The 14,612-nt window shown below is 41.5% G+C and overlaps 1 protein-coding gene across 1 annotated transcript in view; it reads left to right on the forward strand.

The window, feature by feature from the left end:
• The window catches only part of dcbld2 (discoidin, CUB and LCCL domain containing 2), a 100,291-nt gene that overhangs the window by 7,857 nt on the left and 77,822 nt on the right, over positions 1-14,612 (forward strand). The window lies entirely within an intron of this gene.

Below are 14,612 nucleotides of genomic sequence, written 5' to 3' on the forward strand. Positions count from 1 at the left end.
AGTATATTCAACAGAAAATGAAGTTATAACACCACCAACAGCAAAGGTCAGCATAAAAACTTGCATTGAATGCTTAGTGTACCAGTGACTTCCACAGCAAAAACTTATAGATTTGAGCACCATCAACAAAGCAGAACCTCCCAAGGCATTTCACAAGAGCATTATAAAGTACACTGGATAAAAGCATATTACTGCGGATGCTGGAATCTGAAACCAAAAGAGAAAATGATGGAAAATCTCAGCAGGTCTGGCAGCATCTGTAAGGAGAGAAAAGAGTTGATGTTTCGAATCCAGATGGCTCTTTATCAAAGCTTTGACAAAGCGTCATCTGGACTCAATATGTCAGCTCTTTTCTCTCCTTACCAATGCTGCCAGAGCTGCTGAGATTTTCCAGTGTTTCCTCTTTTGGTTTCATTATAAAGTACAGTTGGACAATGAGTCACACAATGAGGTATCAAGAGAGATCAGCAAAAACTTAACCAAAGTACATTAAGTTTTAAGGCTGAGCGAAGGCTGGGTTTTGAGGACTTTTTTAGAGAAGGAAAGCAAGGTTGAGGGGCAGAGAAGTTTAAGGATGTAATCCCAGAACCTAGGGCCCTAGGTAACTGAAGATGTAGCCACAATGGTGGAGTGATTAAAATTGGGGATGCACAAGAGGTCAGAATTAAAGGAGCACTGGTATCTTGGAAAATGATGGGGCTGTAGCAGATTACAAAAGTAGGGCTGCAGAGGGATTTGAAACAAAAATGCAGATTTTAAAATCAAAGTGTTGTTTGTCCAGGAGCCAGTATACATTAGAGTGCACATGAATGAAAACTGAAAAAATTGGTATAAAAGTCTTCCCAATATTTAATTGTGAGAAATCTGTTCTCATTCAGTACTGATTGCTGGATAAGCGTTTGACAGTTCAGAGACACTGTAGGTGTGGAGACAGGTGGTGGTGAGGTAGAGCTGGGTTGTCTGTTAAAAACTGATGCTGTGCTTCCAAATGATATTACCATGAGCAACATGTAGATGAGAAATCGGTGGGCCAATTCAGATCTGCAAGCAGGCAAGTGCAGACCCATCCAGCTAGACATCGGTGGAGAATGATTTGGTCAGCTGTGTCAAAAGCTGCAGATATGCGAAAAGGACGAGGAAGTATTGTTTACTGTACTCCAGTCACATGGGATGCACTTGTGACTTTGATAAAAGCTGTTACAGTTCAGTGATAGGGATAGAATCCTGAAAAGAAGGATTCAAAGTTGCTGGAGAGGTGGGCATGGATTTAGGTGATAACACGTTCAAGGACTGGGGAGGAAATGGAAGTTGAAGATGGAGTGGCAGTTTGCATGGATAGTGGAGTCAAGGATTGTTTTTATTTAAGGTGATGACTCCAAACTTGAAGAAGACAGAGGGAGAGTCCCTGAGGAGAGTGAACCATTCACAATATTAGCTAGAATGAGGGAAGGAAGGGAAACTGGGCGCTAAGCAGAGCAGTGGGAATAGAGTTCCAATTCCCTACAGAATTGAGGCAGGTCTTATTGAGCTGCTGAGTTGGAGAAGCACGAGAGGGAGGTAGGTAGGAAAATTTAAAAAAGATGAAAGCTTCAGGCTAAGGAGAGGTTGGAACCTCATTGGAGGATGTTTTGTTGGGTAGGCTAGGAGAGAACAGAATGTGGTGGAGGCCGCTGATTGGGTGGTCTCAATTGTAGCACTAAAGGGACCTGTGTCCTTGTGCTTGTTGAGGGTAGAAAATGCAGAGGCAAGGATTTAATAAGACAGTTTACAGTCAAGAAATGAAGCCAGAGGTTACTTTTGAATTCCGGGATGATCTAGGAATGGGGAGCAACTTGTCAACTAATGCAACAGCAAGTTATTGCAGATGCGGGAGATCTGAAATGGAAACAGAAATTGCTGGAAATTTTCCGTTTTCATAATTTGCTGAAATTCCCAGATCATTTCTATGACCAACACAACTGAACTGTCACAACAGTTTGTATAACAACTCTTAGGGAAATAGTCACCATTTCGCTCTTTTTCTTTTAACTATAGAGGCAGCCATTTACCTTAATTCTTAAACTTAATTTGGTGTTAAATGGAGAGAGAGTGGAAAGAATGGGCATTGCTTTGTGGAGCTTTATTAAAAAGCTGGGAAAGTGCTATGCCAGGTATTCTCTTTTCATCTCCTCTGGTTGCAATACTCCCATTTATTGCAGGCTATTTTTTAAAAAGCAAAAACATTAAAATGTAATCATGCACAGATGCCTCAGGCTTTTTGATGTTTTATTTCTTACATATTTAAATGCTCAGAACTTTATAAAACAGCTTGATGTGTTTTCTCTTGCAAATCTTTCACATGAAAACACTGCTGATTTTCAAAGCAAATTCAGATACAACCTAAAAAAAGGCAAAAATTGTTTTTCTTTAGAGACATCTATATATGTATTATATATACTTCTAAAGCAAGATGTTTTTCAAGCTTCAGGGCTTTTAGTTTGCTTGCCAACTTAGCTTGATATATTTTTTAAGCTAGTGGGGCTCACACTGCTTTGTGTGTAATTGTGTCACTGCTCAACTAAGAGGTTCAGAGATATATTTAATAAAGGAAAAATGACATTGATGTTTTGCAGAGCGGTCTCATCTTATTAAAATGACAGTTTCACAGCACACTAAGGTGAAAAATTTTCATATACATATATAGAATGTACAGGAGGAAAAGCTGGGATCAGTGAAGGTTATGAAGTCAGGAAATGGGCTTTTGTTTACATGTATTTGTTTTAGTGAACCAGTTTAATTAGTTTTTTAAGTTTTGGATTTTGCAAAGAAACTTGCATTTACATCATCCCTTGCATGGCATCAGGATACCCCAAAGCACTTTGCGGCTAATAAAGTACATTCAGTTCTCTCATAGAAATGATCTGGGAATGTGTGAATTTCAGCAAATTATGAAAACGGAAAATTTCCAGCAATTTCTGTTTCTATTTCAGATTTCCCACATCTGCAATAACTTGCTTTTGTATTAGTTGACAAGTTGTTTGGCATGGTGGTGCGGAAAAGGGGGCCATGATTGTTAAATCAAATCAAAGCGAGAGCTTTATTATTGTCACATGTATTAGTATACAGTGAAAACATGTATTAGTATACAGTGAAAATGGGCGGCAGGGTAGCACAGTGCTTAGCACTGCTGCTTCACAGCTCCAGGGTCCTGGGTTTGATTCCCGGCTCGGATCACTGTCTGTGTGGAGTTTGCACGTTCTCCTCGTGTCTGCGTGGGTTTCCTCCGGGTACTCAAAATGTAGACAGAGTCAATGGATGGGAGGCTGGTTTGCATGATGGATTGGGCTACATTCATGTCTTTTTGTAGTTTCTTGTGTTCATGGGCAGAGCAGGAGCCATACCAAGTTGGGATACAACCGGAAAGGATGCTTTCTATGGTTTGTGTTCTTGCGTACTAGTGAGCTTTTGCTTGGCAAGAGTGCTAACATTTATTCATTCCTCGTACTTCCTCAATAGTTGGAGGCCTGGACAGCGCAGTCATAGAAAGCAGGAAGGTTGAGTTTGCAACTATTACAAATTCAACGCAAGCAATACAAACGCTTTTTGGTGAGCTCCCAAATTTGAAACAGAATGTAGCTGCCTGCATGTTGATCGTTCGAATGTGCAAATCCGAACATTCCCCAAAATCCCTCAACCCAGTGACTGGGAATTTGTAGGTAGCCTTGCAAGAATTGGTTTGGATGGCCAGATTTCTTGCTGCTCACCATTGCATTGGCTGTTGGAATGCAGTTTGACAGTCTGATTCCTTGTTTATTTTTATAGCCCTATATTTGGCAATAGTCCTGCTTCTGGAGACAAAGCTGCAGAATAATTGAGACACCATGGCTGTTCCTTGGGACAGAGGGCACCACCTGTTGGAACTGGTTTGGTTCCCAGTCTCCAGAAGCAGCAAAACACTGTCAGCGATTAATAGAAATGTTTCCTTTATTGTCACCAACCTCAGAGGCCGAACTGCCAGCAGCTCCAATTTGATCATGGCAGCTGCATTGCATTAATAATAATAGACTCCTGCTCTGGACATTGTCCAGCTTTTCATCAGCATTGTCATACCCAAATACTTAATTAGCTTGTGGTGCAGTTTATTGGATATATTTGAACATGTGTGCATATGTTGCTAAGATTATTTTGTGGAAACATCCAGATACCATCATGCTACAGTAATGCATCAAGTCTAGTAGATTATTCTTATTTATTTTGCTGATTTTTTTTTGTCAATTAAGTCCATGTGTGTTTTCTGTTGAATCTTGGTGTGGACATGAAAATACTACAATATTAGGGGCTGTAGGTGTTAAACGAAAAGAAAATGGTTTTCACATGTAGATTCAAACTAACAACAATAGATTTATTCTAGGACATCTTGCCTGTGCAGAGAAAAGCTAAAAATAAAATAGCAGCCTGTGCAACACCCTAATGACATCACCATCAAATCATGTGATTAGTTCTTAAAGTAATTTGCAACCACTTGGTCATATAACATCCCTCCCCTTGCCTTCTATGCTCATGACAGCAAATTATTATGATAGGCATAGGATCGATAATACTCTAGACATAGTATTATGCATCATCAACCATTATACACAGTCTATAAAAAAGTTCATTGGTAGGTTGCTTATTCCTCTGCGGTTGAATACAATATTCTGGAAGATGGATCTGTGGAGGGAGTGGCAGAAGCAACCTGTACAGCAATCGTCCAGCTTGTTTATGTCGAGCTTAGAGCAATAGCTGATGAAAATTAAACGTTATTTGCTGAGCTTCTCTTTGACAGACTGCCAGTTGTAATGGTGGGGAGGGGATGTGGTGATGTAATAACCTGCAGCCAAGAAAACCTGTTGTCTGTTATCTCCAGATCTAAATATTCCATTGCTGTCGTAGCTGGCCTGCTATGTTTCATCCCGTCTATGCTTTCACCCATACAAAACCACTGCCCTTTTCTTTGCTGTTTATCCATCACCCTCATGTTCCCTTACATTAATTAACTGTCATGCTTCCGTTACCTTCTTGTATTCAAGTCCATTAAACCTATTCAAACCTCCAGCTGTACAACTGAGAGCTGTCCTCCAATTGTGGCATCTTAAAACATAGAACATCTGAAAGGGGAGCAGAGCCAGGCCATTCGGCCCCTCAAGCCTGCTCTACCATTTAATAACATCATGGTTGACCTGTTTGTGTTTTGAACCCAACGTTCTCCAATAACTGTTGATTCTCTTATCGAAGAAGACTCTGTCTAACCCCATCTTAAAAATATTCAACAATTCCACCTCAATTGCCTTCTGAGACAAAGGGTGGGATTTTCCGGCCACATTCGCCCCGAAACCAGAAAATCCCACCTGACGTCAACTATCCATGGTTCGCTCCTCATCTGCTATGATTACCTTGGCAGGCAGAATGGGAAAATTTGCCCCAGAGAGTCCCAAAGTCACATGTTTCTCAGAGAAACAATTTCTCCTCATCTGTCCAAAAAGGGCAACCTCCTAACTTTAAATCAGTGTCCCTCTAGTTTTGGACTCACCACAAGTTGAAATTTTTGTTTCATATCAACCTGGTCAAGACTGTTCAGGATGATGTACACTTCAATCAGGTTACTCTTCACTCTTCTAAACTCCAATGCAAACAAGCCCAGTCTGTCTAGCTTTCCTTCATTCTGGGTAGCAATCTAATAAAACTCCTCTGCACTGTCTCAAAGGCATTTACGTTCTTCCTTAAATAAGAAAGGGCAGAATTTCTCACAGGTATCCAAGATGTGGTTTCACCAATGTCCCGTAAAACTAAAGTATAGTATCCATACTTCTTTGGTTCAATCCCTCTTGTGGTAAGGATAGCATTCCATTGGCCTCCTAGATTACATGCTGTACCTGCATGTTAACTTTTTGTGACTTGTGCACAAAAACACTTAGATTCTTTTGCGTCTTGGAATTCTGCAGTCATTCTCCATTAAAGTAAGGCAGTGCCTTTTTATTTTTCCAGCCAAGATGAACAACTTCACATTTTCCCACATCTGCCAGATTTTTACCCATTTTGTCGACCCAGCTGTATCCACTTGCAACCTCCTTGTGTACTCTTCACAACACTTTCCTATCTATGTTTGTGTCATCTGCAAATTTAGTTACCATGCCATTGCGCCCTTCATCTAAGTCACCAATATAAATTGTAAAAACCCTTGAAAACCTCCATTCCTCACATCCTACCAATCAGAAAAATACCCATTTATGCATATTCTCTGTCTTCTGTCAGCCACTGTAAGAAGTCTCGCAACACCAGGTTAAAGTCCAACAGTTTATTTGATTATTACCCCAGTCCCACTGGCATCTCCACATTCTGTCAGCCAGCCAATCTTCTATCCATTCTAACATATTACCCCCTAGACTGTGAGCCTTTCTTTTCTGCAATAACTTTTGCTATGGCATTTTATTGAATGCCTTTTAGAAATCCAAGTGGAGCATATCTACAGGCTTCCCTTCATCCACAGCACATGTTACTACATCAAAGAATTCCAATAAATTGGTTAAACATGACTTCCTTTCACAAAACAAAGCTAACTCTTCCCAACTACCTGCATTTTTCTAAATGCCTGATTATAATCTTCTTAATGATTGATTCTAGCACCTCTCCCATGACTGATGTCAAACTAACTGGCCTGTAGTTACCTGTTCTCCACCTTCCCCCTTTTTGAATAGAGCAACCACATTTGTTACTTTCCAGCCTGATGGAATCTTTCCAGAATCTAATATTTTGAAAATGAATACCAACACATCTGCTACCTTATTAGCTGCTTCTCTTAAGACCATAGTACGAAGTCCATTAGGAACTGGAGTCTTGTCAGCCCACAACTTGCTCAGTACTGCTTCCCTCATGATTGTACTTTCACATGTTCCCCTCTCCCTTCCACTTACTGATTTAGGAACGTAGGAATTAGGAGCAAGAGTAGGAAATTCAGTCCTTTGAGACTGCTGTGCTATTTAATATAATGGCTGGTCTTATCCTGGTCTCAACTTGACTTTCCAGCCTGCTCCCCATAGCTGTTTGTTCTGCTTTTAATCAGAAACGTATCTATTGCTTTCTTGAATCTGTTGATTGATTCTGCCTCCTGCACTTAGGGCAGTGAGTTCCACAGATTCACAGCCCTCTGAGAGAAGTACTTTAATTTGCCGGGTGTTAGCGATGGAAAGGTGGTAGGACTGGAGGGTCTTAATGACATTACTGTTACTAGAGAGGTGGTGCGCGACAGACTGGAGGGGCTGATTGTGGACAAGTCCCCAGGACCGGATGGAATGCATCCGAGGGTTCTGAAAGAAATGGCGGAGGTGATAGTGGATGCCTTGGTGGTTATTTTCCAGACGTCGCTGGATTCCGGGGAAGTGCCGGAGGATTGGAAAACGGCTAATGTTACGCCGTTGTTTAAGAAGGGTGCCAGGCAAAAGGCGGGGAATTACAGGCCGGTTAGTTTAACGTCTGTGGTAGGTAAAATGTTAGAATCCGTCATTAAGGAGGAAATTGCGAGGCATCTTGAAGGGAATTGCTTGATAGGGCAGACGCAACACGGTTTCATTAAAGGGAAGTCGTGTCTGACAAATTTACTGGAGTTCTATGAGGATGTGTCTAGGGCGGTGGATAGAGGAGAGCCGGTGGATGTGGTCTTTCTGGATTTTCAGAAGGCGTTTGATAAGGTACCTCACAAGAGGTTACTGCAGAAGGTCAGAGGACATGGAGTTGGGGGTAGGGTGTTAGCGTGGATAGAGGATTGGTTGTCAAATAGGAGGCAGAGAGTGGGGGTCAATGGGTGCTATTCGGATTGGTGGTTGGTGACTAGTGGGGTGCCCCAGGGGTCGGTGCTGGGGCCTCAGCTATTTACCATTTATATAGATGATCTGGAGGAGGGAACCGAGTGTAGGGTGTCGAAATTTGCTGATGACACCAAGATTGGGGGAAAGGCAAATTGTGCGGAGGGTGTGGAGAGTCTGCAGAAGGATCTAGATAGGCTGGGCGAATGGGCCAGGAAATGGCAAATGGAATTTAATGTTGGCAAGTGTGAGGTGGTCCACTTTGGTAGGAAGAATGGTAGGAAGGACTATTACTTACGGGGCGAAAAACTGCAGCAGGCGACGGTGCAGAGGGACCTCGGGGTCCTTGTGCATGAGTCGCAAAAACCCAGCCTGCAGGTGCAGCAGGTGGTCAGGAAGGCGAATGGGATGCTGGCCTTCATAGCGAGGGGGATTGAATATAAAAGTAGGGAGGTCTTGCTGCAGCTGTATAGGGCATTGGTGAGGCCGCAGCTGGAGTACTGTGTGCAGTTTTGGGCGCCGCACCTGCGCAAGGATATTTTGGCCTTGGAGGGAGTGCAGAGGAGGTTTACTAGGCTGATACCGGAGTTGAGGGGGTTGAGCTATGAGGAGAGGCTGAATAAACTAGGCTTGTACTCGTTAGAGTTTAGAAGAATGAGGGGAGATCTCATTGAGACGTATAAGATGATGAATGGGATGGATAGGATAGAGGTGGAAAGACTCTTCCCGCTCAAAAAAGACAGTAGGACTAGGGGGCACAGCCTCAAGATAAAGGGGGGGCGGTTCAGAACGGAGTTGAGGAGGAACTTCTTCACTCAAAGGGTGGTGAATCTCTGGAATTCTCTGCCCGTTGAAGTGGTGGAGGCTGCCTCGCTAAATATTTTTAAGAAGCGGGTTGATGGGTTTTTGATAAGAGAGGGGATTAAGGGTTATGGGGAGAGGGCGGGAAAGTGGAACTGAGCCACGACAGATCAGCCATGATCTTATTGAATGGCGGGGCAGGCTCGAAGGGCCAGATGGCCTACTCCTGCTCCTATTTCTTATGTTCTTATGTTCTTATGTTTTGAACCTACCTCTTTTCGCTCAATAAAAACTGGATAAAAGCAAATTACTGTGAATGCTGGAATCTGAAACCAAAAGAGAAAACGCTGGAAAATCTCAACAGGTCTGGCAGCATCTGTGAGGAGAGAAAAGCACTGACGTTTTGAGTCTGCTTGACTCTTTGTCAAAGCTAAAAGGCATAGAAAGTGAGAGATATTTATACTGCAGGGTGAAGCACACTGGAGGAACAGCATCTCATCTTCCGGCCAAGTACTTTACAGGCTTCTGGTCTCAACATCGACTTCAACAACTTCAGATGATTTGCTCTACCTCTTTGTTTTCATTCTATTTTAGTTAATTTTTTGCTGTTCTCTACCTTATTTTTCTTTATTGTCTTTCTTCATTTTTTCTTCTTCCCCCCTCCCACTCTTTCCCCTACTTCATCCCCATTCCCTTACCTTTTTGCCCCTCCTTCTCTACGTTTTACCTCTGTCCTACCCCCGCCCAAGCCCAAGCTCCCATCCCCACCTCCGCTCCTGCCCCCGCCCAAGCCCAAGATCTTCATCTGTTCCAGCTTATAACTTATCTGCCATTTGGTTGTTCACACCCTTTATTCTCTCTGTGGACAGCTAATAGCAGTCTTTTCCCCTGGTTTCTTTGGCTATGACTCATCTTTCATTCCCTCGGCCTGCAGTATAAATATTTCCCACTTTCTGTGCCTTTTAGCTTTGACAAAGGGTCATTTGGACTCAGAATGTCAGCTTTTTTTTCTCCTTACAGATGCTGCTAAACCTGCTGAGATTTTCCTGCATTTTTTCTTTTCCACTCACTCTATATCCTCTTGTTCAAGACCGTCCCCTTACGGGGAACAATCATTACTGGAATTTTTTGTAGCTCCTATTTGTATATTTATTTCAAAAATTGTTAATTTAATCTGCCATTAACTATTTATCTGCTAGTATCTCCCTGTTGTCACTCTCTAGCGCACCAGCATTCACTTCTTTTCCTTTTTAAATATCTGTAGAAACTCTTAGCATGTATTTTTACTCTTACCGTGTAACTCTTACTATGTATTTCTCGCTACCTTCCTCTCATACTCTAATTTCTTTCTCCTGATTAATCTTTTTGCAATTCTCTACACTTCTTTATATTCTAACCAATCATCTGACCTTCCACTTTTCTTTGCATCGTTATATATTTTTTCCCTTAAATTTGATACTTTCTTTAACTTTAGTTAGCCACAGATGGTTATTCCACCCCTTAGAACTTTTATTTATAGTAGGAACATTCTGAAATATCCCCTTAAATGTTTACCACTGCTTGTCTGTTGATTTATCCTCTAGCCTGAAGTATCACAGTTCAATGCAGCTAGCTCACAATTCATGATTGTATAGTTGCCCTTATTTAAGTTTAAAATAATAGTCTTAGATCCACTCTTCTTTCATTCAAAATGGATGTAAAATTCAGTTATCTTGTGGTCTCAATCTTGTCATCCTGATTTCCATCATTCTAAATTTGGCAACCACACTTTCAGCTGTTAGGCCGTAAGCTCTGGAATTCCCTCCCTGAATCACTGTCTCTTCCTCTCTCTCCTCTTTCAAACCACACCTTAATATCTAGCTTAGCTTTCATTTACTTGACCTAATGTCTCTTTATGTAGCTTCTTGTCTGGTGTTTTATTTGTGAAATGTCTTAGGACACTTTACTGTGTTAAAGATGATATAAAAATTGAATTGTTGCTGGTTTATCACTGGTCAAAAACAGAGAACAGCAAATCAGCTGTCTGCTTTGTGCCCTGTACAATTCTTTTATTTTTCAGTTACATCATTACTTTTTCCTTTTATATTTTTCTTTTAAGATTTAATTAGGGCCCCTTTATTTCCACTGAGCAGAATGTACTGTGGGCAGCACAGTAGCATAATAGTTAGCGGCCTCACAACACCAGGGACCTGGGTTCGATTCCTGGCTTGGGTCACTGTGTGGAGTTTGCACATTCTCCTCATGTCTGTGTGGGTTTCCTCCCACAGCCTGAAAGACGTACTGGTTAGAATAATTGGCTATGCTAAATTCTCCCTCAGTGTACCCAAACAGGCGCTGGAGTGTGGCGGCGAGCGGATTTTCAAAGTAACTACATTGCAGTGTTAATGTTAGCCTACTTGTGGAACTAATAAATAAACTTTAACTTAAACACAGTACATCCTCTGCCCAGTACTGTTTTAAATTGGCAATCAGGCTGTTGCTTCTGTTTAAACACATGTTTATCCCTTCGACTCAGATGGTTCAGGTTAGGAATTTGGGGAGGAATAAATATATGCCTTGAGCATAATCCCAGTTGGAGGACACCCAGCAACAACATCACATTAAAGTAATCAATATGAAATGTCTTATTAAGTATCAAAATACCACTTAGTGATTGCACACAACCTCAAACAACTTTATGAAGGGCTTGTGATATTTTTATTAAATATATATTGTTCTTTATTAAAACAAAAGGGATAGACTGTAGCTATTGTGTTTATTGAAACAATAACCAGTCCTCAATTCATGGGGATTAGACAGATGATTCAGATATTATTAGATGAACCAGTTCAAAACTTAAAGGTCATCACTGTTTTCTAGTTTCTAGTTAATCACTGGCCTTTGATTTTAAATCAGCATTTTCCCTATCAGTTATAATAATAGCAGTGCAAAGAAGCAAACAGCTCCTCATTGTCAAGTGCCGTGCTGGTCAGTTCATTCCTTGGAGAAGGCATGCTTGCTCCCAGTTGAAAGGTGAATATATGAACCTTATAAAAAGACAAATCCAGGTCTGCTTTCAAATATCCAGCAACGCAATGCCCTTCCACATTTTGAAAGAAACTATTGTCCTGAAAGATATGGTTCTAACAGATGTGATTAAATTGTTTGGACAGCAATCTTGCAAAGGACAATAAAATAAATCGCTAAAGAGCGTGGACAGTATTGATTACTGTTGGATTTACAAGATTTTCTTGAGGTTTCCGATAGCAGCATCAGGGTTTTTAGATAATCTGATTTCTCCCAATGCAAACGAGAAATGGCTGGACGGAAAGAAGTCCAATGGACACCTTGGCCAGAATTTTACCATGGGAATCGGAGCAGGCAAGGCACGGACAATGGAAAGATCCATTGAGCTCAGATGGGATTTTATGGTTATGGGATAAGCAAGACTGTAAAATCCCACCCTTTGCTTTCTTTCCACCATCCTGGTTTTTGTAAGGCACAATAATAATGAAGTAATTAATTAATCACAGGAGTTGGTCTCGAATTGTCTGTCTACAACAGAGCCAGACATGATGTGAGGAAAACCACAATGGTGAAGGTTTCTGGGAACTAAAGGAGTCAAGAATGCCACAGTTACCTCATTCATACCTCAGCTTACCCACATAAGAGATCCCAAATTATTATTTTTTGAAAGAACATTAACAGCATTAAAAAACAGAGTGGAGTGTCTCATTCAGCCCCTCAAGCCTGACTTGTTCAAATTAAATAGCACAAGAGCCCAGAAGTCCCTCTTCTCAGGTTTTACTGAGAGATTGTCTAACTAAAATTAATTCCTGGGAAAAAGAGGGCGAGAGAGAGAATAAAAAGAGAGGCAGAGGATGGAAATGTAGTGAAAGAGAGAGCCTACTATTCAGTAAGTACATAGCTGATTTCCTACATTGGCTGCACCTCCGTGGACTATTCCCATAAGCATTGATTTCCTTAGGATCCAAAAGTCTGTTGATCTCAGTCGTAATTTTACTCAATGACTGAACACTCTCAGATCTTTAGAGAATACTAAATGCACCCAACCCTTTGAATGAAGACTTTTTCCTCATCTCAGTCCTAAATTGCTGAACTTCGGGATTGTGAGACCGTGACCCTGCTTTCTCGATCCCCCAGTCAGGGGAATCATTCTCCCAGCATTCCAAAGCCCCTGAAGTACTGAGATTGATGAGATCATCTCTCATTCTCCTAAACTCTAGGAAATACGTGCAGAGTCTACCATCTCCAATTTCTGCTCAAAACCAAGCATCTCATCCCAGGACTCATTTGTTGCACTCCCTCATATTCAAGTATGACCTTCCCTTAGTAAAGGGACTAAATCTATCTAATTTTCATTTGAATAAATCAATACTAACTACTTTCACCATCCCACAAGGGAGTCTATTCTACGGATTGGTTATTTGCTCACTGAAATATTATTTCCGCAGATTAGTTTTGAATTTACCTCCTTGCAGGCATGGGTCATGTCTCTTAGTTCTACTGTTCTGCTCAATGTGAAATAGCTTGTCATCATCTATATTATGCAGTCCCTGTAGAATCCTAAAAGCAACAATTATGTCATCTCTAAACATAATTGCTCCTTGTAATCCAGTCTTTCTATCGCCTCAATCATTCAAGTTATGTGCTTCTATACTCCTTCAGTAGCTGCACTAGTCCTTTAATACTGTGACAACCAGAACTGTGCATGGTATTCTAAGTAAGGCTGCAATGATGGTTTATAAACTGCAAGGTTGTTTCACTATTTTGGCTCAAAGTTGATCTTTGGGCTGCACAGTGACACAGTGGTTAGCACTGCTGCCTCACAGCCCCAGGGACCTGGGTTCAATTCCTGGCTTGTGTCACTGTTTGCGCAGGCGGAGTCTGCACATTCTCCCCATGTCTGCGTGGGTTTCCCACAGTCTGAAAGACGGGCTGGTTAGGCAAAGCGGCCATGTTAAATTCTTGCTCAATGTATCCGAACAGGCGCCGGAGTGTAGCAGGTAGGGAATTTTCACAGTAACTTCACTGCAGTGTTAATGTAAGCTTATTTGTGACACTAATAAATAAACAATACATCTCAATATTTGACTTGCCTTACTTGCTGCCACCGAACATTGTTACAATAGCTTCAGTTTGCTGTTGGGGCACCATGGGGCAGATGTGAGGCATAAAAGAGAGCACAGGAAAAATTTACGAAAATGTTTCCAGGAATGCGGGACTTCACATACATGGATAGATTGGAGAAGCTGGCATTGGTTTCTTTGGAGGTGAGACGGTTGAGAGGAGATTTTGATGGAGAAATTCAAAGAGAGATCAGGTAATAGTAGTTGAGAGGAGCTGTTCCTATTGGTAGAAGAGTTGAGAACTGGAATATGACCTGACTGGCGAAAGAAGCGAAGGCAACATGAGGAAAACTTTTGTATGCAAGGATCTGAGTGTGGTGGAGGCAGGTTCAATCATGATTTTCAAAAGGCATTTGGATTGTTTATGATTTACATAAATGATTTGGAGCTGGGGACCAAGTGTACTGTGTCAAAATTCGCTGATGACACTAAGATGGGTGGCAGAGCAAAGTGTGCAGAGGACACTGAAAATCTGCAAAGGGACATAGATAGTCTAAGTGAGTGGGTGAGGGTCTGGCAGATGGATTACAATGTTGGTATATGTGAGGTCATCCATTTTGGTAGGAATAACAGCAAAATAGACTATTGTTTAAATGGTAAAAAAATTGCAGCATGCTGCTGTGCAGAAGGACCTGGGTGCCCTTGTGCAGGAATCTCAAGGAGTTGGTTTGCGGATGCAGCAGGTAATTAAGAAGACAAATGGAATTTTGTTCTTCATTGCTAGAGGGAGCGAGTATAAGGTGCTGGTGAAACTGTACCTGGAGTACTGTGTACAGTTTTGGTCTCCTTGCTTGAGAAAGAATATACTGACACTGGAGTGGGTGCAGAGGAGATTCACTAAGTTGATTCCAGAGTTGAGAGTGTT

Source organism: Carcharhinus amblyrhynchos, chromosome 15, assembly GCF_965287045.1.
Source record: "Carcharhinus amblyrhynchos chromosome 15, sCarAmb.v2.hapA, whole genome shotgun sequence".
Lineage (NCBI taxonomy): Eukaryota > Metazoa > Chordata > Chondrichthyes > Carcharhiniformes > Carcharhinidae > Carcharhinus > Carcharhinus amblyrhynchos.